Genomic DNA, 26,904 nt, shown 5'->3' with positions numbered 1-26,904 from the left:
TCAATATCATTCCTTGAAGCACCACGGATTTTTCCTCGCACAAAGAAGAATAAACACAGAAGTTTACAAGAAGATTAATCACAGTAGTTTACAAGAGGATTAATCACAGAAGTTTACAAGAATTGCCGTTGGGTAGTTTCCTAATTAAAAATACATCATGGCAGGAAGTCTGCAACGTCGCAAACTGAGATACGTGGTTCGGCAGTTTCGCTGTCGATCAGTGGCGTGGCATTTTTGCCCTAGGCGCTAAAAGTTCACTTCACGACCTTGCTTAAAACCTCGAATGAGGAGAGCAGAATATCGACTGCAGAAGCGGGGCGTGCTTCGCGATATATCGATTGATCGGCCATTTAAACATATGGAAAAGTATCGATACAGAGGGTGTTCGCAGCGAACACCTTGATAATCGATTATTTACCACAGCTTCAAATGGGGAAATATCGATAGATCGCAAAACACGCCACGCCTCTGCTGTCGATATTCTGCTCGCCTCATTCGAGGTTTTAAGCAAGGTTGTGAAGTGAACTTTTAGCGCCTAGGGCAAAAATGTTGTCGGAGTCCCTCCCTTCAGCTCCTGAGGCAAGGTCGGGAGAAAATGTTTCGAATATGAAGAAAGCAGAATGGATAAATAGAAAAGATACGTAATTTTTTCTAAGTGTGATTTCCCTAAGACTCTCGCTCTTGACCATATCCTCCAATGATTGATGGTGGAAAATTGATGTTCATAAATGTTTTGTTTCGAAGAAATTTTGACGGATGTGGGCGCAACCCCCTTGATCGATTACGAAGTTTTGTTTGCACATTTTTAGAGAGTCTAGTTCGCATTTTACTTTACAGCTTATGAAAGTTTAAAGAAAAAATACTCATAATTATTTCAGAACAGAGATATTTTATTCGGGGATTTTTCAATATTCAAATGTGTTTACGGTGAGGTGTTCTTCCTTCATTTGGAATTAATAAACTTTTACATAACTCAAAATCACTTAAGCTGTGGTAACGCACTCATTCCGGGTTTTTCACACCTCCTTTGATTTGAGCCGCACCCCCGTCATAATTTTTACTGACACAAGGCGAAACTTTCCTCTCTATGGATGCAGAAAGTTCTCAGCCATCCCACTTCTATAACTGGCCCTCCCATTTTAAAAACTCTTTTTTCCAATTTCAAAATGATTACTATTTTATGGCTTTTTAACCACAAATTGCTGCAATTTTGCGAAAAACACGTGATTTTTACCGTAATTTTGCCCCCCCCCCCCCCCCAAAAAAAAATACGTAATTTTGCCGGCTTTTCCGATTGAAAAGATCGTTTTCGAGGCCTTTCCATTTTCCACACGCGACCGATCGCGAACCGCCCGGTCGCATGGTCGAGATGTGCTTACACCCCTGCGGCATTTTTATCAGTTCTAATACAAAATGTAGCCCAAAAACTTTTGTCATTTTTTAAATCTGGTTCCTCGTGTAACGCTGACTGTAGATTTCGCGTGACGCAATCCTTGACTAACGACACATTTTGTTTCAGAGGGCTATTTGAGTTCGCAGGGATATGCAAGTCAAGGGGCTTCTAAGGGTGCTCTGCCGCAAGCTGATGGTGAAGAAGAACAACCCAATTGCTTCTGTTCCCGACGCGTGTGTCCCAAATGTGGGAAGAGTTTCTTATACACGGGCAGCTACCTGCGTCATATTATTTGCATATGTCGAGTAAAATTCAAGCCAGGATTCCAATGCTCAACCTGCCTCCATGAATTATCTCTCTTCAACGTCTTGCACAAAAGTCGCGTCGTCGGTGGCAAAATCGAGCCATCGACTCCGAGTTGATGGTAACGTTGCATGGTGGCAACGATCATGGTGTCAACAAACCAAAAATCTAATCATGGAGTCAACGATTGTTGACGTCGTGATCAGGCAGTAAAACGCAAAAATGGGCTCTGAGCATGGTGTCAACGATCACGACGTCAACAAACAGAAAAATATCTTCTTTGTGAGTAAAACTAAAAAATTAAGTGTACAGGAGAGGTCTGGGTCACGTATGGATTAGGTTAGTTTAGGTCAGGACATGTACGGTTAGATTAAGTAGGTAAGGTTAAAGTTATGTAGGGTAAGGTCGGGGAAAGTTAAGCTTTGTGAAAGTGGGATAGGTCTTGTAAGGTGAAGTTGGGTAAGGTTAGGTAAAGTTGGGTAAAGTTAGGTTAGGTTAGTGTAGGATAGGTTAGAGTAAATAACACAAGAAAAACAAGATTTGAAATATTTAAAAGGTGTTATTGAAGCAAGTTTAAGTTTCGTTGACGTCGTGATCGTTGACACCGTGATCATTTTTCATAAGAGTCAGAATTTTTTATTTTTGGATGATCATGGTGTCGACAAAAACTTAGAAAAACTGTTTGTTGACACCATGCTACGTAATCGAGTTGATCCGGTAAAAAACGCCAATGCGAAATCCCGGGCCGAAAATTGCTCAGAGCCTCCGCAAAATTGGTTCCTATTTTGAAATTTTGAAGCAGGGATTTTTGTCCGATTTTTGCCTGGTGGTAGGAAAGTCTAGAATTCGAATCCAGTGACACGTCTCTAGCAGGACTGCATGCCGATAACGTATATCCTACGTTTTCTCTAAATTATTTATCTTCCCTCACCCACCTTCCTCTTACCGCGTCAAGATCCTTCCCCCGAAACACCTCTTCCCCTCTAATTTCATCAGACTATGGCACGGCACGACTGCCAGGTTGTGTGAAAAAATCTGGATATTTTACGTTGAGTCGAACGGGGAAATGTGTTGCCTTTTTAAGTACAATCTGGCAACAATATCAGAACCGCGACTTGCTGAAGGCCCTTGAGTCCCTCGATTACTGGCAAAATCACGGACATTCTTCTCTATCTCTAAACCAGGACCGGATTTACTTACTTGCCGCCCATGGGCCGCCTGTATTTTGCCGCCTCCATCTCATTCGTTTTGAAACATCAATGAAAACCATCAAGTGAACGTGTCGGAGGGGGAGGGGTGCATAAGACGCGTTTACTCGTGTTGGACACATTTTTTGCGAAAGCCCTGTCAACACTACTAGCAAAAGTTCACGGAACTTGCCGCGAAAGTTAATTTTTGTGAACCTATCTCTGTGTGGACAAGGCCTTCCATTTATATGAAATGAACGAAAATATTATGAAAGAACAAACATAAATGTGGTTTAATACAATTTTAACTTTCGCCGCCCCGCCGCGCTGACCACACTGTGTTTTGGCGCAATGCATGAAGTATTCCTAAAGTCTTGTAAGCGCTATGCGTTTTATGCCGACCGCTGCTGCACGCACTGTGTTTGACGTATTGCGTGAAGTATTCATGCAGTCTTGTAGACGCTATGCGTGTCACGCGGACCGCTGCTGACCGCACTGTCTTTGACGCAATGCGTGAAGTATTCATGCAGTTTTGTAGGCGCTAATATGTGTTGCATGCCAACCGCCGCGCCTAGGGTTTTTCCTTTTTATCTCAAGTTCTAGTCATCATTGCTCTCTGCGCCGCGCCGTTCTAGGTAAAATTCCGTGTTCGGTTTCTCTCTTAGTCTTAACTCGACTAATTAAAGGTGCTGTCTATTGTATCACGACAGAAAGACGGCAAAATTAGAGATATACTCTCAGTAAATGAGAGATTTTGTCACCTTTTCTCGTTTGTAATTTTTTTCTGAATACAATTTTTCTTTATAGCTACATTTAAGAAAATTGTAAAATTCGCCGCCATGGGCCGCGGCCCATGTGGCCACCCCCTGAACCCAGCCCTGCTCTGAACAGTTTTCTTTTAACCGTATCTTTACTCGGCAAATTTTCATTCTACGCCATTCATTTTTCTCGCATAAGTCATTAACTTTTGGCCAATCTCTGACGTAAATAAAAAGCAATGCAAACATTGATGCAGTTTGATTGAACAATTTAGTCATTTGAACTGAGCTAACTGTTTTTTTTTAGGTTTATTAAGTTTGTAAATTGCCTTTAAGTAAAAATAAAAATTAAATTTAATGAATATCCTGTTTTTTAATGTACTTAATCCTTCAAACCTTCAACCTCTCACACATAATAATTGAAAGACGAGTGCTATTTTGGAAAAATCGATGAAACGGTTTCTTAAATTAAGAATGTATGACCAACCAAATGCATTGTCATTGATGTCAAGATGAAATACTATATAAACGATAGGTTCATTAATCTAATTAGCAGGCATAAATATTTTTCTTCAAATTTGGCATTGTAATCTTAAGCATCAGGGCAACGAAATACAAATAAAGGATATCTGGGTGATAAAAATCGTTACGAAACCTCAATTAAAGTTTTATGAATTTCATGCTCATAACTGTTCCATATTGTTGGCGCTCTGGTTCAAAATTGTTGTCGGAGGATAATTTAAATGCTCTGTAAAAGTTATCTCGTCAATAAAAATACTTGACACATTCTCAAACTTCATTAGTTCTTCATTAAAAAATCAATTATTATTTATTGATTTAATTTTTCTCCATAATTGAAAGTATGTATATATGTTTCAATTATTTATTTAAGAAGTTATATTCTTTAATTTTTCGAGAATTTCAACGGCATACATGCCCTACAGGAAAATAATTTGAATTACAAACTTCAAATCACAGAAAAAGAAAAAAGGATTTTCAGCCTATTCATACATATAGAATACATCGAGAGTCTACATGTATGTATGGACGTGTAGTAGATATAAGTAATACTGTAGCACGATGAAATTTTTGTCTTCAGGAGAGCACGTGGATGGTAACTTATAGAAAATTTGACTGTTACAGGTAGGATATCTATTCTTCCAGAGGAAAATAAGAACATCTTAGATCTGCTGGAGGAGGAAGGTGTAATCCCGATAGACCCGGATAGCGATGCGGACCCCAGTTGCAAAGATCAGTCAGGAAGGGGAATATACCCTTGCCTCAATTGCGGCCGAAAGTACAAGAACAAAGCCAGTTCAATCTCGCACATGTCTTTCAAGTGTGGTGTAAAGCCGAAGTTTCAGTGCAAAGTCTGCTTCAGAAATTTCTCCCAGTCGGGAACCCTGAGCCGACACAAACTTCTCAAGCATGGTGTAAAGCCGAAGTTTCAGTGCGAAGTCTGCTTCAGAAATTTCTCCCAGTCGGGAATCCTGAGCCAACACAAACTTCTCTTGCATGGTGTACCTCGGCCCCGGGGCCCCCGGGACGGACGTCATATCCCCTGATTTCGGACCCAATCGCCCTTTCAAATCTGTTATAGCCATCAGCAGGCTGATTGTTGAAATATATAGACGAAGCGATAGACAAAGAACACATAAGGAGGATGGAGTGGGGCTATCTTATTGGTTGAAATGGGTGGTTCTTCTACTAGGGGAGAAAATTGCGGACTAACTAAAGGGTCTCTCGTAGGTTATCGTTAGCTAGTCTATAACCTCCTCCTTTGTCCATCGCGACCACCCTCTACCACCAATAGGATCCCTACATGCCCTTTTTGTCGTCTTTGTCTATCGCTTTGTCAAGTAATTTCAACAATCAGCCCGCAGAGCCCTCACATTTTACTGAGTCCCCTCGGAAAATTTACTCGAGTTCGACTGGCACTTAATCGACATAATATTACACTACTTCTGCATATACCTTGATAGGAAGAGCTAGTCGACTGATTGATATCAGTAGAATCTCTCCGCGTTTTTGGCCAATGGAGATGTTGCATGTGTGCGATTTGACTACTGGTTTTTATGTAAAAGTTCGCGAGGAACACGATGGTGCCACTGGTTTTCTCTGAAATCAACTCCCAAGCTCAGGACAAGCTCTCAAGTTGAGGCCAAAATGGAGGGGATATCCCACGCTATCCTGAGAGTCCACCTCTACATCAAAACAAACTCTCCATACAAAGATAGGGGGCTAATACATGACATTGACAGGGCTGCCACTTTATTTGGGGACTCTAAAACTGAAAACACGGCAGCCCTGTCAATGTGTTTGCTCCCTATCTTTGCACGGAGAGTTCGTTATGATGTAGATGTGGACTCATAGAATAGCGTGGGATTTCCCCTCCATTTTGGTCTCAACTTGAGAGCTTTTTCTGAGCTTGGGAGTTAATTTCAGAGGAAACCAGTGGCCACATCGTGTTACTCGCGAACTTTTACGTAAGAATCAACAGTCAAATCGCAAACTCCTCACACATGCAACATCTCCATTCACATGAGAAGAGATCCAGACCTTAATCCGCCATGTTTGATAACTCAGGAACCATTCTAATCGCCGCATAGGAAAGTGATCATTTTTAAATTTCACATTGTACAAAGATTCCCCTTGATCAGAAACACCACTTTTGATACCGGAAGGAAAATTGCACTGATCAGTCGATATATCAATAGAGCACTAAAATGATGCAAGTAGGATTTCCACCGATGCACGTTGGCCAACTTAACGAGGGGGTCGTCTGCGCTCGCCATTTTTAGCGGGTCGCATGTTCGATTCACAAGACAAGACGAGTTGGATTTGTTTTTGGTGCATGTTCACAATCCATCGTGTCGTGTCGCTCATGTTTTTGAATTCGGAGGTTTGTTGTTGCAGAAAACGTCTCGCATGTCGTCGAACTAGTTGATCTCGAGGACGAAGGAGATATGTCCGCGGACAGTCTGAACCCGTTCCGATGTCCCAAATGCGGCCGCTCGTACAAGTACAAAGGCAACCTCAAACGGCACCTCTCCGACGAGTGTGGAAAAGAGCCGACTTTTGAGTGCGACATCTGTCACAAGAAATCCCACAGGCTTGATAATCACAGGCAGCACGTATTTCTAATGCATGGACCTCACAGGCGCAGCTAAAAAATTCAATTCCTCTCGCGAAATCATACCTACTTGCGTTTCGTTTCTTTGAGGCCAACCCCCGAACGGTAGGAGGGAGGGTATAAGGACGGCTACATATTCGGATGTTAAATGGACTGAGTTAAGCAGAAAGGAGCCAACCCACATTTTGGAAAAAATTGAGTTTTGAGTGGTTTTGAACTCAACCTCTGCTCTACTATCTATCGCCAAAAATTCAAAGTTTTTGTTGGAGCAACTTTTGCAGAAATTGAACTTGAAGTTTAACTTTTACATTGAGTCTTATGTAGGAGCTAAACTTTCAGCCTCTTTTTTTTTGGTTCGTTTCCGATGTGGCTTGGTTCCTTTCTGTTTAACTCCGTCCAAATAATTGAAGCCTCACGCCAATACTTCGTTTCCAATTTTGGTCCATAGAGTACATAGAGTCGTAATGTAAGTGGGAGAGCTGGCGCCATGTTCTGCTCGACGAGTTCCGAGCCGGGTATGCGGGGTCACTTTTTCGATACATATTCGATCCAAAATGGCGGTTTGGAATGTGGCCGGGTCCCCGTGTATCGCAAACAATCGATTATGTACCGAAAAAGGGACCCGGCGCCGCACAGGAATCTCGGAATTCGGGAGCTAGAAAATGCTTAAAAGTGGCGCCAGCTCTCCCACTTGCATTACGACTCTATGTACTCTATGTTTTGGTCCCCTTGAAATGCCATAGAGAGAGAGTACCAATATTTCTGAAGCTTCCAGAACGCATTATTCGGGATCAACAATGGATTTGAGAGGAAAGGGTACATGAAGATGTAACTGGATTTTACGCACAACTTAACCTCTGAAAATTGCACTTGTGAACATACCTCTTTACTCTAATTTTAGATTTGAACCTATCTCTAATTTCGTTCACAACATGGTATACCTAGCTGCTTAGACTGTATTTCAGCGCTTTCCGCATCAAAAAAAGTTAAGTGTCATGACTTATTCTCTCTCATTTTCATCACCTTGAAAATGTTAAATTCCAGTCTAATTTGATTTTTGCTTCCACCTCTCAAAAGATTTAGCTTATTTCTGTACCTTATTCTGATATAGTTTTGAAATACATGAATTAGAAGATCAATTATTTTTTTTAAACTTCTCTTGTTGATACACTTGTTCTCTTTGCTCAATTATATTATTGTATTTTTGTACTTATTTTCTCCTTTTTTTGTAATAAATTGTTAGAAGCTACACTTGTCGAGTGATTAATCATTTTCCTGCTTCCCGTCACTCAGTGATTGATAGGATGGAGATCAAATTTAATCTACAATTAATACCAATACCTATTCCAGAAAAAATCAGACTCACGAATCAGAAGAGGCTTACGTCCATTTTTCTATGTACGAAATTTGCGTGATAATATCACCTTCGCATCTTTGAAATTTTCAGATTTAGTTGGAAAAATTAACGTCATTGTTTTTTGCATCGGCTTCTATTATTCTTATCACGGAGAAAAAAACTTCGTACATGGGACCCGAAGTTGAGGTCATATGGATCTCTGAAGCTTTCGGATCACGCATCCGAAAACTTGAGGTCGAGCTGCAGAAGTTCAGGTCAGACATCAAGGCACTTCGGTATGTACCGGAGTACTTCAGATGTGTGACCCGAACCCTTCGGTATATATCGAAGTACTTCAGATGTCTGACCCGAACTTCGACAGCTCGACCTTAAGTTTTTAGATACGCGACCGGAAAACTTCAGAGATCCGTGTGACCTCAACTTCGGGTCCCACGCACGAAGTTTTTTTCTCCGTGGATCTTGTCACTAACTGAAGTTTAATTTGGAGGAATGACCTCAGTATCTAATCGATTAAGACTCATAGAGTGAGACACGTCATATTTTTCACCAGTGATAAAATACAAAGTTTTCTGTTCCAGAAATAGACGTGAAAAATTCACTCGGGAATGAATTTTTCGCCGCGATTTCGGAACCTGAAACCATTGAATTGATCAGTTTAGAAGAGGAGGATGATCTTTGCGTCAGCGATTTGCTTCCATTTCCATTCGCCTGTCCCGCCGGTTGCGGCCGGAAATACAAGTACGAGGGAAACATGAAACGTCACCTCGCTCAAGAATGCGGCAAAGAACCTAAGCACCGATGTAACGTCTGCAGCAAGAAGTTCCACCGACTCGACTCTGTCAAGAGACATCTAATTCTAGTCCACAAAGATTTCAGCGAAGCTCTCCGCCTAGCGCCTCCGGACAGAGCAATCTCGAATTGAAAACCAAAACCTAGAATAATTACAGAAAAATGAGAGAGGAAGAAAACTGTTAAAAAAGCTTCTCATTTTACCCTTCGGTTGATTTAAGGTAGTTATCGTAAAATGTCTAACTTAACTTGAGGAGGCACCGCCTGGTGCAAATACCAGAGTGCAAAATTAATTTCAGCGTAACATGTTGTGCCGATGAAGTGAATTGAATTTTGCAAAAAGGAATACCACGAGCATTGCAATGTTGCTAAGATTGTGCAACTTCTTTTGTCTTGGGGGAAAAACCTGATTATCCATTAATAGTTTCTATTTTACTCGCTAAAAACTGTAAATTTAAGACAAAAATTACCATCTAAATTTTGTACTTTTTCACGATTCCCGTAATTTTATTGCAAAGATTGAAATTGCACAATCTTAGCATCATTGCAATGCTTCTGGTTCCTTTTTGCAAAATGCAATCCAAGTAAACTATTACTGATTTTTATCGGGACATTGTCAATTTTCCAAATAATCCTTTGATTGTTTCAATAAACCTATCACAACTTTGTCGTCCTAAAATGTGGGCCACAGCCCTTACTTTCTATGATTAAAAGTCATTTTACGGTCACTTCAGGAAATATTTAAGCGCGTATCCCAACTTTTATTTATTATTTTTTCCGCTGAAGAATTGGAAAAAAGTCCGGTCAGAAATGTGAATCAACCTACGGTGAATTCAGAGCCCGGTGTGGCATGGAAGGGGGGGAGGTGGGTTTGAAATACCCTTTAGGTCCAAGGAAGGTGAAAGAAGCTTCCCTCGGAAAATTGTCGACTTTTTAAAGCATCTAGTATGCAGTTTGAGTCAATTGCATTATTATGAAAACTGCGCCCTGGTAAAAATTGGCAGTAGAACCTGTGTTCCAAAATACCATGGACCTAAAGCCGGCAGTAAGATTTCCAATAGCTTCTGTAGCCGGCTGTACAATTTCTTATAGCCTTTTATAGCCGATGGCGATTAAGCAACAGCCAGACGATAAAGTTTATGCTAAACGTTACTAAATACGGATACTAGGACTTAGTGAATTTTTGGACTACCGCTCTCTTTTTGTGCCGTAGTATCTTGATATATTTTGCGAGGAAAGCTCCGTAATTTTGAAGGATGCCTGTCATTCTTAATATGTTGGAGCGCCTTCAGTTTCTTATGATACTGTGCAATACCCCTGGTGTGAAATATTTGCTTCAGATGCCGTGGCACTCTGCGGCGCGGCGGGCGGGCAGGCAACGCGAAACGCGCATTGGCGCCTACAAACCTAACAGTGATACTTCACGCATGGCGCAATGCGTGAAGTATCCCTGTTAGGTTTGTAGGCGCCGCGCCAGTGCGTCGCCGCTCCGCTTTGTGCTAGGCTCTAATATTTTATCTCGCGGAGTCAGCGTTGTTCAACTCATGACTGTGAAATGTTTGCACACAGTATGGATTATTCTCATTTTAATTGATGAAAAAAATATGTTTAAAAGGAAAATATAACGTGTGTTTTGTAAATATGAAGGTAGTTCCGTATCAAACTTAATGATTTCTAAAGCACACGAATTTCTACACAATTTCTTATAGCCTTTTATAGCCAATGGCGATAAAAGGTAAAGCCCGGCGATAGGAACTATAGCCCGACTGTATACTTTTTTATAGCTTCGTATAGCCCGGCTATATGATTTTCTCCGCTTTCTACAACCAGCTATATGATTTTCAATAGTCTTCTTTAGTCGGCAATAAGAACTCATATGGTATTTTGAAACGCAGCTCCTATCGCCAATTTTTACCAGGGCGGATCAGTTGCGCTGGTTACATAATGGCGTTTTGATTATTTCAGCTTGTAGATTGGCAAAAAATAATAGGATCCGTCCAAACACTTAGTTTCCACGTCCAACATGAACGGAGATATCTCTCTTCGAAATACCCGGCGTATGGCGTCATCCACCGTGGTAGCTCATACCGTCATTTCTTCCACCCTAGATTCATAAACTAGTGATAAACACATTTGCACTGCACTAGTTGCTCGACGTTAAAAACGGATGAATCCAAGGTGAAAGAAACCATGATATGTACCACCGAGGTGGGTGACGTCATACGCCTTGCCTTTTGAATGGAGATATCTCCGTTAATATTGGACGTGAAAACTTGGTCTCCAGACAGATCTTATTGGTTTGTGCCAATCTATAATCTGAAATTAACAAAACCCAATTCTGAGAATAGCACAACTGACCAGATACAAGCGTTCTTCCTTCTCCTTTGTCGGTTCCTTATTCCTCCTCTCTTCCTTACCTTTTTCTTTCTCCTTTTTTCGGGGTGGAGGGAGGGGGGGGGGGTTGGCACACGCCCCTCCACTTCGACTCCCCTTCCATCCGCCTATGCGTCACTTAATACCCATGGTCTTACGTTAAAGTGCAACTTATTTGTGTAATTTTTTCTCAATACTTGTGTTCCAGTTCGTCGGAACTTCACTTCATTCCACGGGTTATCTGATTTTGGCGTGTTCAACCAAGATGCTGCGCTTATCGACTTGGAGGATGAAAGTGACGGGCATCTGAACCTGACGCATCCGTTCAAGTGTCCCAACTGTCCCCGCCGCTACAAGTACAAAGGAAATCTCACCCGTCACCTGTCATTGGAATGCGGGAAAGAACCCAATTTCGAATGTATTGTCTGCTACAAAAAATTTCATCAGATAGATAGTCTGAAAAGACATCTACTTCTAGTTCACGGAGAAAAAACAACTTCAACTCCTAGAAATAAACCGCAAAGGAATTGAGAACCCATCTCGATACTTAACTATCGTTCCATTTTAAGCGCAGTAGCTTACTTTAGCTAACCTAACTTTGCCTTGTGGATCTGTTGCTGCATTACCTCTAAGGGGAAAAAATTCAACTAGCCTAAAGAAATGATTCAATTTTCTTTTTCATATTTTGTTATAATATGACCTAAATTCGGTCTCATTTCTTATGCTAATGACGAATAAGTTTCCAAGAAAAGTTCCCAGTTCAACAATCGAAGAAAACTTGAGTGAAGTTTTACCTAAGGCAGAAAAGATTTACCTAACACAGGGAAAAATTGAATTCAGAAAAGTTTTTGAGCCCTACCATTCCCCGTTAATATGTTCCCTGATGTCGAAAACTAAAAACCGAAAACAAGGTTAGTTCGTAAAAATAAAAATTATTTATTTATCTATCATGCGCTGCTTCTATCGTGATGGCTTATCAATAGAAGCAAATTGGGCTCTTTCATAAGGAATGAACCTTTAAACTTCTACCCCTCAGTTCAAACTTGATTTGAGTGGTGGACAGATGTGGGTACTATGTCGGTTACTTACTGTTAAACTCATTGCCCTCAGAGTTTCTTCCATTAGTTTCAAATTAAATTTTGTATCTACTTAATTATTTATATTTATTATTATCCTCTTTCTTAGTAGGTTGTTTTTTTCATGATTTCTCATAAAAAATTCCATTTTTGTTGTCTGAGCACCCGTGTATGTCTAGCCAAGACAGTTTTCTTAGAGCGTTGTTTTCAACCATAAAGAAACCGTGTGCATGTACTTATTTTTTACATTACATCGATTTTTATTACATAAATACGTATTTAAATTACTCTTTTCTGTGATCCAAACTAAAGTACTCTTTTAAATAAATTGTGTATGATTTTATTAAAATCTCGCTCTTTTGACCTTGTGTTTTCGCAAATCCTACAAATGAGAATACTTTTGTAGCTGTCATTTCTAGTTTCACATGGTAAACTTTTGGGTGCCGTTGTCGTACAATCCTTGATTGTCGTTCGACTATTTACTAGTAGCGATTCCTACAGGTTGGCAACAATGTTTTCCCCGCATTTAAATTCATTATAAATATTGATTGTTCACCTAGAATCGATTATTTCAGTATTAGCACGGAGGAAAAACTGTGCTCTCAAATTGCAAGAATTTACGCGTACTTTTTATGTCTCCTTCTTTCCTTCAAACGATGCCCCTCGTCATTCGAGTGGCCAATGAAGCTTAAAATCCATACCCATTGGAGTCTGAAATTTTTTTAAAGTTCAGGATGAAAAAAAATCCTACGTCCAGGCTGATCACGCAGTGTGCGTCTAGGCCTTCATTTCACACAGAGGCAAAATAGGCAATCTCCCAGGAACAGCATTGGTGGTTATGAGTCGCGTCTAAATCCCTTTACCTTTTTGTTTTTATCGAAAATATGTTTCGGTGGGCCCCTCTGCCGTGTTAAGGAAGAGCACCGTATGAGCATCCGAGAGTTGCCAAATTTCCTCCAGTAAAATGTTAATTTTTCAGGAGAGTTATAAATATTTTCCTTTAAAATTTTCAGACACTGTAGATTAAATTGTGGTTGAAATCGTGTAAAAAAATTTGTAGAAAAATATCCAAAAGTTTTCCAATAACTTCGTATTTTCTCGACGGATATATGGCAACGCCTACAGGCTCATACGGTGTTTTTCCTTAACACGGCCGCACTGTCCACGATCATCAGCAAGTTTCGCGGTGGGACCCCGACACAGGCAAATAAGAGCGCAGGCAATGATAAACGATCACCGCCCAAACCGCTGATAATGGTGGGGGTCCCTCGAAACAAATATTCAACGAAACAAAACGTAAAAGAATTTGAATGGAGAAATTTGCACAACTTACAGTCATAACTATTTGTCCTTGGTCAAATGACTCCTCTTTATACTTTACTAAAAATAGTGGTACCTAAATCACAAAAATGTCTTCCGCGCACACTTCGCCAACGGCGTTATATACTACCATTTCAACGTGGAGTAGCACATCTTGCCTATCTTATCAAAAGAAGGCGAATGCACTTGCTCCAAGTCAAAGCGCAAAGTCACTGCCCAATTTATGCTCACAATCAGTATTGCTTGTTTGTTCATCGCTAAACACATTACTGTTGTCTGACATACTCAAAGAGGGTGCGTAACAGTAATGGCACCTGACTCAGTAGTTTAGTTGGATTACATTTTACAATAAGGAACCACTATCTCTGGCTCGCCCATAAAATCACATATCTGCGTAGGGAAACCGATGGCATGTGTGTTGTTTTTGAAATGGGCCAGAAATAGTGGTTCCTTGTTGCAAAATGTAATCCAGTAGTTATGAGTCATGAAACTAAAATCATTGGTGTTTTGCATTTGCTGTTTTCCAAAACTCCCCCGCTTTTCCATTTCATCAAGGAAAATGAAACAGTACTTCATTGTTTCGAATATCCTTAGTTCCCTCTATGAAGAGAAGAAAAATCCCCGAGAACCTCGAAATAAAATAAAACAGAAAATGTTCTACGTCACAATATAATTCAGGTAAGTGTTTATCTAGTCTATTCATCGTTATGCTTTCGGCTGCCCGACATCCCTGCAAACTTGCTTATCAGAATTTGGCGGATCGAGCCCCAACGCAATCGTCGATCGCAGGTAAATCAATTAAGGGGTTTGGAGGACAAGGCGCATAGGTGCATTTTTTGTTATTTCGAGAAATACATGTTTAAAGTTTCGAAATTACATGGACCCTAATGACGGAAAGAAAGTTCAAACTGACTATTTGATGCTTTAAAATTAGAATTTAAGAGCGAATTTTGCTCAGAGTATGCGTTAAGACTAGTTTTACTTGAAATCATTCATATCTAATTTTTTTCAAGAACTGCACTAATGCGCCTTGTCCTCCGAGCCCCTCAATTACCCTTACGGGCTGATTATTGAGATTAATAGCTGGAGGAGACAAAAAAAAATGGGAGCAATCCCATAGTTGGAAGCTGGTGGTCGCAATGGACGGAGGAGGTAATTAAGAGACCAACTAACGTCAACCTTACGAGGGACCCTATAACACAGAATATATAGGCTTCACATTTTGGTGTAGCCTATATATTCTGTGCCTATAATCAGTCCATCATTTCCCTTCCTAGTCGAAAATAACCACCCGTTTCAACCAATAGAATCGCTCAATTTTCCTTTTGGCTCCCATGTCCATAGGGTTATATTGTCTATCAACATAGGCGGATCCAAAGGGGGGGAGGCGTGTGGGGCTTACGCCCCCTCCACCCTCGCCCGAAAAAAAGAAGGAAGAGAAAGGTGAGAGGAAGGAAGGGCGCTTGTATTTGGTAATTATTCATGACGGATTGGACTCAAACTGCATATTAGGTGCTTTAAAATTGCGAAAATTTTCTGGAGGAGGCCCCCCGGACTCCCTCTATTCGAAGTGCTTGTATCCGCTTAAGTCTATCAATTTCAATAATCAGTCCACTCGGAGGTCATTTTCCCCGCTTGAATCTCCCAGAGTGCCGAACTAACAAACCAGCTCTACACTGAAAAAAAAATTCTCGGCGTTTTTACCAAGGTCCGTTGGCACCTTTACCATCTCACTTTTTTTTACCATTTCTTGGTAATTTTATCAAGACAGACTGGTAAGCTTACCTAAAAACCGGTATTTTTACTGTTTTTTTTCAGGTAAGAATACCACTTTTATTGGTGATCAATTCCCGGTAACTTTGCCATTTTATCTCGGTAATTCTACATATATCACAGTCGATAAAAAATATTGGCGTTTTTACCAAGTTCCAGTAAAATTACCAAGAAAGTACAATAATTTTACCGAGATTTCTCGGTAAAATTACCAATTCCATAAATGGTGATTTTACCAAGAAAAAACTGGGATCAAATAGAACCCTGAATTCTTGGTAGTTATACCCTATTCTTAGTAAATACACCGGGATTTTCTTTTTCAGTGTATATACCTTCTTGCTTCCAGACCCCCAGTTGGATTACATTTTGCAATGAGGAACCACTATCTCCGGCTCTTTCATAAAAACGCATATCCGCATAGGGAAACCAATGGCACACATGTTGTTTCTAAAATGAGCTAGAAATAGTGGTTCCTTATTGCAAAATGTAATCCAGTTTACTGCCGCGAATCATCGCATCTAGAGTCCCTTTATACCCAGAGTTAAGACAACTCGATTATCAGCTGACTGGCAGCCGGCCTTGGCTGGCCATGGAGGCCGAAACGAGTGCACCCGAACGAACGATATTGAGGGATAAGGATCAGGAATCCTGCGATGTCTGTCACACTAAAACAACAACATCAACAAATTGATCAATTAAAAAGAAAATGAGATTCGTTTGTGAATAATTTCTTAATCTATTTTCATTTTGGACCGATATAAATAACAATTTACTGTTGATAAACCACAATTAGGTAATATTTTCATTATTCTTGTTCACATTCGAGGTACCGCCATCTTGGTGCACTCGTTTCGGCCTCCATGAGCGAGAACCAATCAGAATTAGATTTTTTTTTAGGCCACTTTCAGCCCAACCAAAAGTGAGTTGTCTTAACTCTGGGTATAAAGGGACTCTAATCGCATCCTCCTTTTAAATTTGTTTAACTGTCTCTTGACCTTTTTTAGAGGATAGAAACTACGAAGTCTACGATCCATTCAGCACGGATCTGTTGTGGCGAGTAAGAGCGGGCGACCGAGGTGACAGCCAATACGCGAAAAATCTGGCGACTTACATTTTCACGAATGAAGTTCTGGCACAATCGTCTATCACAGGACAGCCGTATCGTAACAAGAAAGGAGCCGTCGCTAAACCTGCATTGGATGGACATAAACTGGAATACTTGAGACGTGAGTATATCATGCACAGTGTACATTTAAGAGGTATTCTTGAGAGGCGTAGGTACACTGCGAAAATAAAAGTTAGGTTGATGTAACATTCTGGATGTAAAAAAAATGTGCGAGAACTTATAAAGTGCTGCGAATTACCCAGGGCCGAATTAAGGGGATGGCCACATGGGCCGCGGCCCATGCATGGCGGCAAATTTAGGGGGGCGGCAAATGTTCTAATTTTTTCAAATGTAGGTATCAAGAAAAAAAATTACAAACGAGAAAAGGCGAAAAAAGCTCTCATTTTCTGAGAATTAAAGTATAGTAATTTCTAATTTGTTCGTCTTTCGGTGATACAAGAGACAGAAGTTGAGAGAGAATCCAAACGCGCAATTTGGCCCGGAGCGGCGCGGCGCAGAGAGCAATGATGACGAGGACTTGAGATGGAAAGGAGAAGCCCTCGGCGCGCCGGTCAGCATGATACACATATTAGCGCCTACAAAACTCCATGAATACTTCACGCATTGCGTCACACGTAGTGCGGTCAGCAGCGATCGGCGCGTGAAATGCATAGCGCCTACAAGACTGAAGAGATACTTCATGCATTGCGCCAAACACAGTGCGGTTGGCGCGGTGGTGGAAATTAAAAATATTAAACCACATTCATGTTTATTCTTTCAACATTTTTTCGTTCTTTTCTTGGAAATGAAAGGCTTCGTCCACACAGAGATGGGTTTACGGAACTTAATGAACGAACGAATGAAAAGGGGCGGCAAAATAAAGGACCCACGCGTTGGCCCCATTGATTCCGATGTGAACAAAAGTTTTCGGAACTGTAAAATCTAAGAAGTGACCCTAAATGCAGGCTCCAAATTTTATGCACACACGGAGCCGTAATTGAAGATCTCCACATCGGCGATAACTCCATTTTTCCCAAAACGCGATTGACGTATCGTTTGACTCGGGGGCATTGAATTGAGTATGGACTGATGACAAGCTGAATAGCTCATCCGATCTGATGCGTTCATCCGATCATGTGCAATGAGAATAATCCTTTTGTTTAACGTTATTTTCCTCAATTTCTCTTTCGAAAGAGAACTAAAACTAGGTAAATCCATAAAATATGATAGCTTTTGAAAAAGGAAAAAGGGGGAAAACTACAGTTCGCGTACATAAACGGATAGATATTTTTGCTTCGTATCAATTTTTCGTTTCATCTTGTTTCAGAAATTTTCATCCTCCGCCTTAAAGAAGAGTTCAAGGGGAAAAATGACATCAAGTTCCAGGCAGCCATAGAGAAACGTGCAAATCGGAAAGTATTGGAGAATTACATCCGGGAGAAGATCTGCACTCTTGGTCGTTTATTTCATACTGCTTAGGTCTGCCCCCCCCCCCCCTCCCAATCAGGAGATTCTGGTCTTCTTCTCCCTCTAGATTTTTGTTTGTTTGTACCAATTATTAAGCTTCTTTAGATACCTCCACTGTTGTGCTCATCGTTTTATTACGGCTCGGAGCCCATGGGCTGACGAATTTTTGTCTAGAAGAGGTAATAAGAAAAATGGGAGGAAAATTTTTTTGACAAGTAAAACTTTTTGAAACGATATGAGACTTTTAATTTTCATGTATAATTTAATGCTTAAGCTCACCTTGCGCTATTTTGCACGGGCAATGATAGTGATGTTTTAATCAAAATAGTACCTAGGTCAGGGCCGGATTAAGGGGATGGCCACATGGGCCGCGGCCCATGGCGGCAAATTAAGGGGGCGGCAAATTTTGCAATTTTTTTAATGTAGGTATCAAAAAAAGAGAGAAAAAAATTGGATTCAGAAAATAAATTACAAACGAGAAAAGGCGACAAAATCTCTCATTTCCTGAAGGTAAAAGTACAGTAATTTCTAATTTTATCGTCTTACGGTGATACAAGAGACACCACCTTTAATTAGTCGAGTTAAGAGAGAAACCAAACGCGCAATTTAACCTGGAACGGAGCGGTGCGGCGGTCGGCATGAAACGCATAGCGCCTGCAAGACTGCATGAATACTTCACGCATTGCGTCAAACACAGTGCGGTCAGCAGCAGTCGGCGTGAAGCGCATAGCGCCTACAAGACAGCATGAATGCACGCATTGCGTCAAACACAGTGCGTTCAAAAGCGGTCGGTGTGAAACGCACAACGCCTATTTGACTGTAGGAACGCTTTACGCATTGCGTCTAAACAGTGTGGTCAGTTTGTTCTTTCATAATTTTTTCGTTCATTTCTTATAAATGGAAGGCCTTGTTCACATAGAGAGAGGTTCACGGAACTTAACTTTCGCGCAAAGTTCCGTGAACTTTTGCTGGTAATGTTGACACGGCTTCGCAAAAAATGTGTCCAACACGAGTAAACGCGTCTTATGCACCCCTCCTCGCTGCACGTTCACTTGATGGTTTTTATGGTTAGGAATGAGAAGGGGGCGGCAAAATACAGACGGCCCATGGGCGGTAAGTAGGTGAATCCGGCCCTGACCTAGGTGCACAAATAGACCAACAAAGCAACAAAACTAAGTCAATCCAACAATTTCAGTTTTTTTGGGCTCCTTTTTTCCTTGACGCCATCGTAATTTTTTTTTTTATTTTTTTATTTTAAGGTAAAATAAAAAGATTCTTCAATTTTCAAATTGACGTATTAATGCCAAAAGGAACGATGTGCATTGTGCATAAGGTTTGCGTGAGATGCAACGCAATGTTTCTTTTAGCATAAATACGAGGGTTGTCCCAAAAGAAACCGGACTTTTGTCATAGAATGCTAACCAAGCGTCATAATGAAGTTTTCTTGGGCTTGTTTGAAAGCTGATAAGCTACTAAAAATGCTTGTTTTTACAGATTGCAAAAATTCGTCTTGGTAAGGAAACTACACGCTTTGGAATAGAGGGAAGTCAAACTCGAGTTGCGATTTTTGTCTTTATTTCAAGAAAAATTTAGATACAACTTTAAGAAAAACCAAGTTTTAAGTTAAAAACTTCGCTGCTCTCTTACTCAAATGCTTAAAAATAAGGAAATTAACATTTTAAGCAGCTTACCAAGTCATCACCTATCCCCTTCAAAATACTCGCCAGCTTTGTCGATGCATTTTTGTCACCGTTTCTTCAATTAGGCGAGGAGATAGAGGTGTATAAAAAAGGGGTAATTTTTGCACTTTAGGGGGGCGGGGGGGGGGGGGTTAAGCAGAGGGGGTTAAGCAGAGGGGGTAAAAGTGAGGAATTTTTGGAAAATACTACTTTTGAAGTATATAATCGATGGTAAAAAGTTCAGCTTTTTTCTAGTTGGTTCCACTAAAATCCCTTCGTTGACTGGACTTAAAATTCCTAAGGCACGCTACCTCTTCTACCTACTATTCACCCATGGATGTGGGGTAAAACGTGATCTCTAATAAATTGTATCCCTTCATTGATTGCCGCTTTGACCGCAAACGAATATACTAACGGCCGATGACTCCCCCCACGTGTTTGAAGATCATGATTTTTTTTTTCTTTTTTTTTTTCTTTATTAGTGAGATAGGTAACTACAGAGTATTAATCCTAATTATGCTAGATATAAGGTATATACAATATTGAATGGGTGGGTCGGTCAGGAGACCGTCCCTAGTTATTTACAATGAATATAAATGCTATATACAATGATTAATTTAGATAAAAAGAAGATTATGATACTGGCTTTACATACTCGTGAGATGCTCAGCTTTTCTTTGACTGACGAGTTCTCTTTGATTAGAGGTAGTTGCAGTAGCTGGTCAATATCGTGTGAGGCGTTGTGGGCAGATATGACTTCCACCTGTGCGATGTTAAACACGTGAGCGATGGATTTTTTGATACATACAATCTGATAAACGGGTATCCCATTCATATTTAACGTGCCCCACGAGTGGTAGTCGAATTGGTGACGAACAATGATTCGAACACGTTTACTAAAGTGTCTAAATTCGCATTTTCGTGAAGCATATAGTAAGGCGTGCGAGTGTTGAAACGGACGAATAAATTTTGTTCAAAATCAGAGGTATGATTTTGTAAAAGATTAACAGAGTAAACAAAGCTATCAGCCTCCTTTTTTGTTCCCTCTAATTCAGATTTGAAATTTGTCGTTAGATAAACTTTCAATTCTTTGTTCGGAATGCGTAACGCGTATAATGTCCGATTTTCCGACGATTGCACTCCAGTTTTGTACCATCGACATATCCAGCATTGGTTAGAAGAGTCCAGTAAGACTCTCCCGTTTTAAGCAGATCATTAACTATTAAATCCTCGTGGATTTCTTTTCTTAGTGACCGTCCACTGAGGAGAACGTAGAGGTCTTGAATACCGTACCTGCCTGTATACTTAATAAGATATCTGATAATTTCTAGAGAGCCTGACTTTGCCCAGTAAAAATCGAACTTACCATCTTCAAATGCTGATACAACAGCGCGAACGGGTTGAATATGACATAATTACCAAATTTGTACCCGTCATACCACTCTTAAATTTCCTTATACGACAAGTTTGTCTCTAAGGAATCAATAAGCCATTTCATTTCGTGTTCCATGAAACCAAAGTAGGGTCCGAATTTATCATCTTTAAGGGTCGTGTAGGCTTTAAAATTTGTAAGATCAGAAAATATACTGTTTTTTGCCACATAACTAATCCCGATGATTAAGTACATACCACAATCAGGAAAGAAGTCTAGACCGTCCCTGAAGAAGAAAATGTAAAATTTTCTCATCATGTCTACAGTTGTATGGTACAATTCACCAAAAACGAAATTCTTCCCTGCATCGGTTGTTGAGATTTCTTTTTCAATTGCATTTTGAAATGGCGCGTCATATTCATCTATAAGTATGGCTGTTTTGTAACCGCTATCTCAAAGTACCCTTATCAATCGTTTAAATCCCTGTAGAATATCCGTAAAGTTTCCGTGCCCGTTGACTGTATTAGCTAACAAGGGGAACTTCCCAAGCTGCCGCCTCCGATCGGGCTGAAAAAATTCGTACGAACTCTTTGGATGAATTTATTTGACCCGTATTTTTTTGTTTTTTCCAATGCCCCCCAGAAACACCCCAAAAAAATTCCGGAAAGTTTTGCTTTCAGCGCTTGAGTCTATATACGCAGTATAGCAGCATATACATCCCGACAAGTGGTGGCTTTGCGGTAGCGCGCTCGCCCAGTGATCCGGAGGGCTCGGGTTCGACTCCCGGGCGCCGCGCCAAATTTTTACGACCGAATTTTATATTCTCACACATTTTCACATCGATTCCCATTTGATACATTAGATCTTAAAACATCAATTAATTTACAACCATCAACGATCAATAACTTCTTCAATTTGAAGTATAGATTTTTTTTTGGGAGGGGGGGAGGGGTCACGCGCGCGATATTCTCGCCAATCACTGTACTTTCACATTGACAGACGACCCGCTCCGCCCCCCCCCCCCCCCCCCCCCCCCCACTTCGACATATTTCTCCCGATCACCCGTATGAGTCATGATTTTTCCCATCATTATCCAGAAAATGATAATGAAAAATTGTAGCATTTTTAATTTGAATGTTCGAAGTAATTTTTCATTATCATTTTCTGGATAACGATGGGAAAAATCATGACTCATACGGGTGATCGGGAGAAATATGTCGATGTGAGTGGGCGGAGCGGGTCGTCTGCTAATGTGAAAGTACAGTGATTGGCGAGAATATCGCGCGCGTGACCCCTCCCCCCCTCCCAAAAAAAAAAATCTATACTTCAAATTGAAGAAGTTATTGATCGTTGATGGTTGTAAATTAATTGATGTTTTAAGATCTAATGTATCAAATGGGAATCGATGTGAAAATGTGTGAGAATATAAAATTAGGTCGTAAAAATTTGGCGCGGCGCCCGGGAATCGAAGCCGGGCCCGCCGGATCACTGGGCGAGCGCGCTACCGCAAAGCCACCACTTGTCGGGATGTATACGCTGCTATACTGCGTATATAGACTCAAGCGCTGAAAGCAAAACTTTCCGGAATTTTTTTGGGGTGTTTCTGGGGGGCATTGGAAAAAACAAAAAAATACGGGTCAAATAAATTCATCCAAAGAGTTCGTACGAATTTTTTCAGCCCGATCGGAGGCGGCAGCTTGGGAAGTTCCCCTTGTAAGTGTTCTTCTACACGAGGCTGGAAGTGCCGATGGTACAAATCAAAAAAATCAGTCAGAATCCCTCTTATGCATGCAGTCAACTTGTATTGCACATACGAAGCTGTTGAGGCGGGGCCACAATGTAAAAAAGAAAAATGAAACACCGCATACTTATGCTGGTGCATCCTCCTAATTCCTTCGAACTTAGTATCTTTCCCAATAGTAAAACCTGCAAATAAGTCCAGTGATTCTAGATTTTGGTCCTTCGTCAAGAATGCCCTCAGCATTGACAAGTTGGTTGACATGCCGAAGCGACGGGGTCGCGTAATCAGCTTGAGTTTACGTCCAGTCAATGCTTCCGCGATCCAGGCGGTCTTATCCACAATCAAATTGTTATCTTTTACCATGCTTTCGAAATCAGACGTTCCATATGGTAGCTCCCTCTCCAAGTCATGGCGGCATGAACCTAAAACGAAGAAGAAAATGTATTAAGGGTAAGTAAAGAGGTATAGTATACATGTGTGAGACGGATACCCTGATAAAAATTGGCAGTACTACCGCTCTCTTTTTGTGCCGTAGTATCTTGATATATTTTGCGAGGAAAGCTCCGTACTTTTGAAGGATGCCTGTCATTCTTAATATGTTGGAGCGCCTTCAATTTCTTATGATACTGTGCAATACCTCTGGCGTGAAATAGTTGCTTCATACGCCGTGACACGCTGCGGCGCGGCGGGCGGGCATAGAGCGCGAAACGCGCATTGGCGCCTACAAACCTAACAGGGATACTTCACGCATTGCGCAATGCGTGAAGTATCCCTGTTAGGTTTGTAGGCGCCGCGCCAGTGCGTCGCCGCTCCGCTTTGTGTCAGGCTCTAATATTTAATCTCGCGGAGTCAGCGTTTTTCAACTCATGATTCTGAAATGTTTACAAACTCTCTATGGATTATTCTCATTTTAATTGATGAAAAAAATATGTTTTAAAGGAAAATATAACGTGTGTTTTGTAAACATTAAGGTAGTTCCGTAAAAAACTTAATGATTTACAAAGCACACGAATTTCTACACAATTTCTTATAGCCTTTTATAGCCAATGTCGATGAAGTGTAAAGCCCGGCGATAGAAACTATAGCCCGACTGTATACTTTTTTATAGCTTCGTATAGCCCGGCTATATGATTTGCTCCGCTTTCTACAGCTAGCTATATGATTTTCAATAGTCTTCTTTAGTCAGCTATAAGAACTCCTATGGTATTTTGAAACGCAGCTCCTATCGCCAATTTTTACCAGGGTAGACAGTGGGTGGTTAGAACATCTTTACGCCTTTTCTATTCTGTTAATCCTCTTTAGAAATTTTGCCCCCCCCTTTCTAAGCCTTCTGTTTTTGTCTAATATAAAAAAACCTCGGTCCTATTTTCAAATTCTGATTACAGCGGGCTCATCTAGGGACTATCACCCGTCGATGACCGCAAAAATAATGGAAATCGGCCCAGTAGAACGCTCAAACGAGCTACGACAAAAAATAAAAAATTACATTGTTTAAATGGGAGATTTTGCAACTTTACCACGTAATATAAAAAAAACCTAAGTCATATTTTCAAAATTCAAATAGAGCGGGCTTATCTAGAGACAATTGCCTGTCGATAGCCGCAAAAATCATGAAAATCGGCTCGGTAGAACGCTAAAACTGAGCGTTACCAGATACGCAAATTTAAGAGGTCTCGGAGCTTACATACAAAGGGTGTCTCACGAAAAAGGAGCCACTTTGAATATCTGCCGAACGCGTCGGAATTTCGAAAAACGGCAAAAGACGTGTTCGTTTATATCAAGGGGGACATCTTCTGGCGTATTTGACATTTGACATTATACACTCACCTGAGAAAAGAGGAACATGAAAAATAATAGCATTTTAAACGTGATTGCGAGAAGAGAACGGCTGAAGAAGATATCACTCGTACTGAAGCTCAAGAACTCACTGATGCACTGATCCGGCTCGAAGCATTGGATTGCAACTCAGGACGCTGAGTCAGACAATCGCGTTACTTCTAGCTCTGTTTTTTCTCGCCCGTAGTAGTCGTTTTTCTACTCTAATAATATAATTCTGGTATCAATGTGCGCAGAATCTCACTAAGATTGATCATGTGATTTTAATTTTCACCCATAGTGTGCCCCGGGGCTAATTTTGAACCCTTCTAGTGTTGTGTGGTGCAGTGGTATGGCTATTACGAAGCGTTTTGCTGCCAACTCTCCACTGTCCCACAACAATTTTTTAATTTTTGCGCATGCGCATTTTCTATGCATTACGGCAACATTGAAGCAAAAGGACGATGAGCAAACAACCATTTACGATTGTTAGCCAATGAAACCCCAGAAACGTATACCTCAAAGTGTGACGTTGCAATCCGTGGCGCGGCGCGGCGTGCTTTGCGATGTATCGATTAATCTGCCATTTGAACCTATGACAAAGGATCGATAGAGAGGGCGTTTGCATCAAACATCTTCATAATCGATATTTTACCATACCTTCAAAGGGGGAAATATCGATAATCGACCATTCGCGCCTTGCCACCGGTTACAATCCTCTCGCGTTTCACTCTTTGAAAGAAAATTGCTTGTTCGAGGGCCTTTCATACACAAGTAATGCTTTAGAGACAAGAAGGTTGGAGTTTGGTTTTACGAGTTGTAACAGCAAGTAAACAGCCCTTTAAAATTCAATGATTCATTTCAACCCTGTCAGAATTGTTTCGTAAATATGTCCAGCCATATTCAATATCCGTTGGTTTTTCTTGGTAGAAATAAAATGTGAATGAAGATTTTGAAACGCTGCAATTGAGTTATATACACTGGAAAAAAAACACATTGGATCTAGAGTCCAGACTCTTGAAAACATCGGCAAGAAAAAATACTCTTGATTCAATCGGATTTTTGCTTAAATCAAGAACCAAGCCTCTTAATTTAAGCGGATTTCGTTTTGATTCAAGCAAAAATCCGATTGAATCAAGAGTATTTTTTTTTGTCAATGTTTTAAAGAGTCTGGACTCTAGAGCCAATGTGTTCCCCCCCCCCCCCCCCAGTGTATATTGACGGCGTATAAGTCCGCAATCACATATCTCGTTTGTGGTGACTGAGAATCTCCGCCTCAATATTACTTCTTTAAAGGAGAACAAATTGACATCATTTCTTGAAGTTTTTGTAGAATTTTCTTCGCACAGAGAAGAAAAATCACGGTAGTTTTAAAGAATTGCCGTTTAGTAGTTTTCCGTTTAAAAAATAAAGCATGACAGGAAGCCTGCGACGTCGCAAACCGAGTTATGTGACTGCCGACTTTCCCCGTCGATGTGCTTTCAGAATTCAACCGTTATACATGCTTTTCCAATGCGCGCTGTGTCAAACAACCAGCAATGTGATAGCGACGTGGTGGATGCCACTAATACAGCTCTACTGCTATCCGTATTGCATACGTTTGAATGGGAAGGCGCGCCCCCTTTCCTGAAGTTTACAGCAACGCTGTTTTCCGAATGAATGGTCTGTCAGTGATTCAGGGCTGAAAAAAACCGGTGCAACGAGTGGGTTTGGTAAGGACAAGATCGATGATTTTTAAAAAACGCAACGACACTCATTATACAAAGAGGGGAGGGAAAATTTGTTCTCCGCCCAAAATTTCTTCACGAATTTCGACGCCGTCGAGGCATGGTCCGATTAATGCACGAACCATCTAGGCCCGCGTTCCAGGGCGGCAAATTTAAGGGGCAGCGAGATAGTGTGCGAAGAGAAAAACAAAGAAACGGCGCCACCGCACTGCACGCCGGAAAGAGGGTAGAACAGCTTGAATTGTGTTATTTTATTGCACAGATTGTTACACCGAGAATTTTTTTTTTTTTTTCAAAGAATTCCTTAGCACACATTAGTGTGACACAAAATAGCAACTCTTCCCGTTGTACACTTGAGAAATTTGAAAGTCATGCCTTTATCCTCCCCCCTCCCCCTAACCTAATCTTACGAGTATGAACGATTAAAAGTACTCTACGCATGTTTAGAAATATTTAAAAAAAAATCCGATTTGCAAACTGTTCCTCCAATAATCGGTGATTGAATTTTTTTTTTTTTTTTATGCTTAACTGAAGCT

At 40.8% G+C, this 26,904-nt stretch overlaps 1 protein-coding gene and 1 long non-coding RNA gene across 8 annotated transcripts in view; one reads left to right on the top strand and one right to left on the bottom strand.

Moving 5' to 3' along the window:
• The window catches only part of LOC109037149 (uncharacterized), a 549,607-nt gene that overhangs the window by 471,160 nt on the left and 51,543 nt on the right, over positions 1 to 26,904 (bottom strand). The gene's annotated exons all lie outside the window — the stretch shown is intronic.
• On the top strand, positions 1,286 to 18,268 carry LOC109037162 (uncharacterized). Its single transcript, XR_011899785.1, has 4 exons — positions 1,286 to 1,588; positions 4,785 to 9,141; positions 11,502 to 16,688; positions 17,895 to 18,268. It is a non-coding gene; the product is annotated as an uncharacterized lncRNA (long non-coding RNA).

Source organism: Bemisia tabaci, chromosome 1, assembly GCF_918797505.1.
Source record: "Bemisia tabaci chromosome 1, PGI_BMITA_v3".
Taxonomy (NCBI): Eukaryota; Metazoa; Arthropoda; class Insecta; order Hemiptera; family Aleyrodidae; genus Bemisia; species Bemisia tabaci.
The sequence above is the reverse complement of the archived record's forward strand: the minus strand, read 5'-3'. Positions and strand labels throughout refer to the sequence as shown.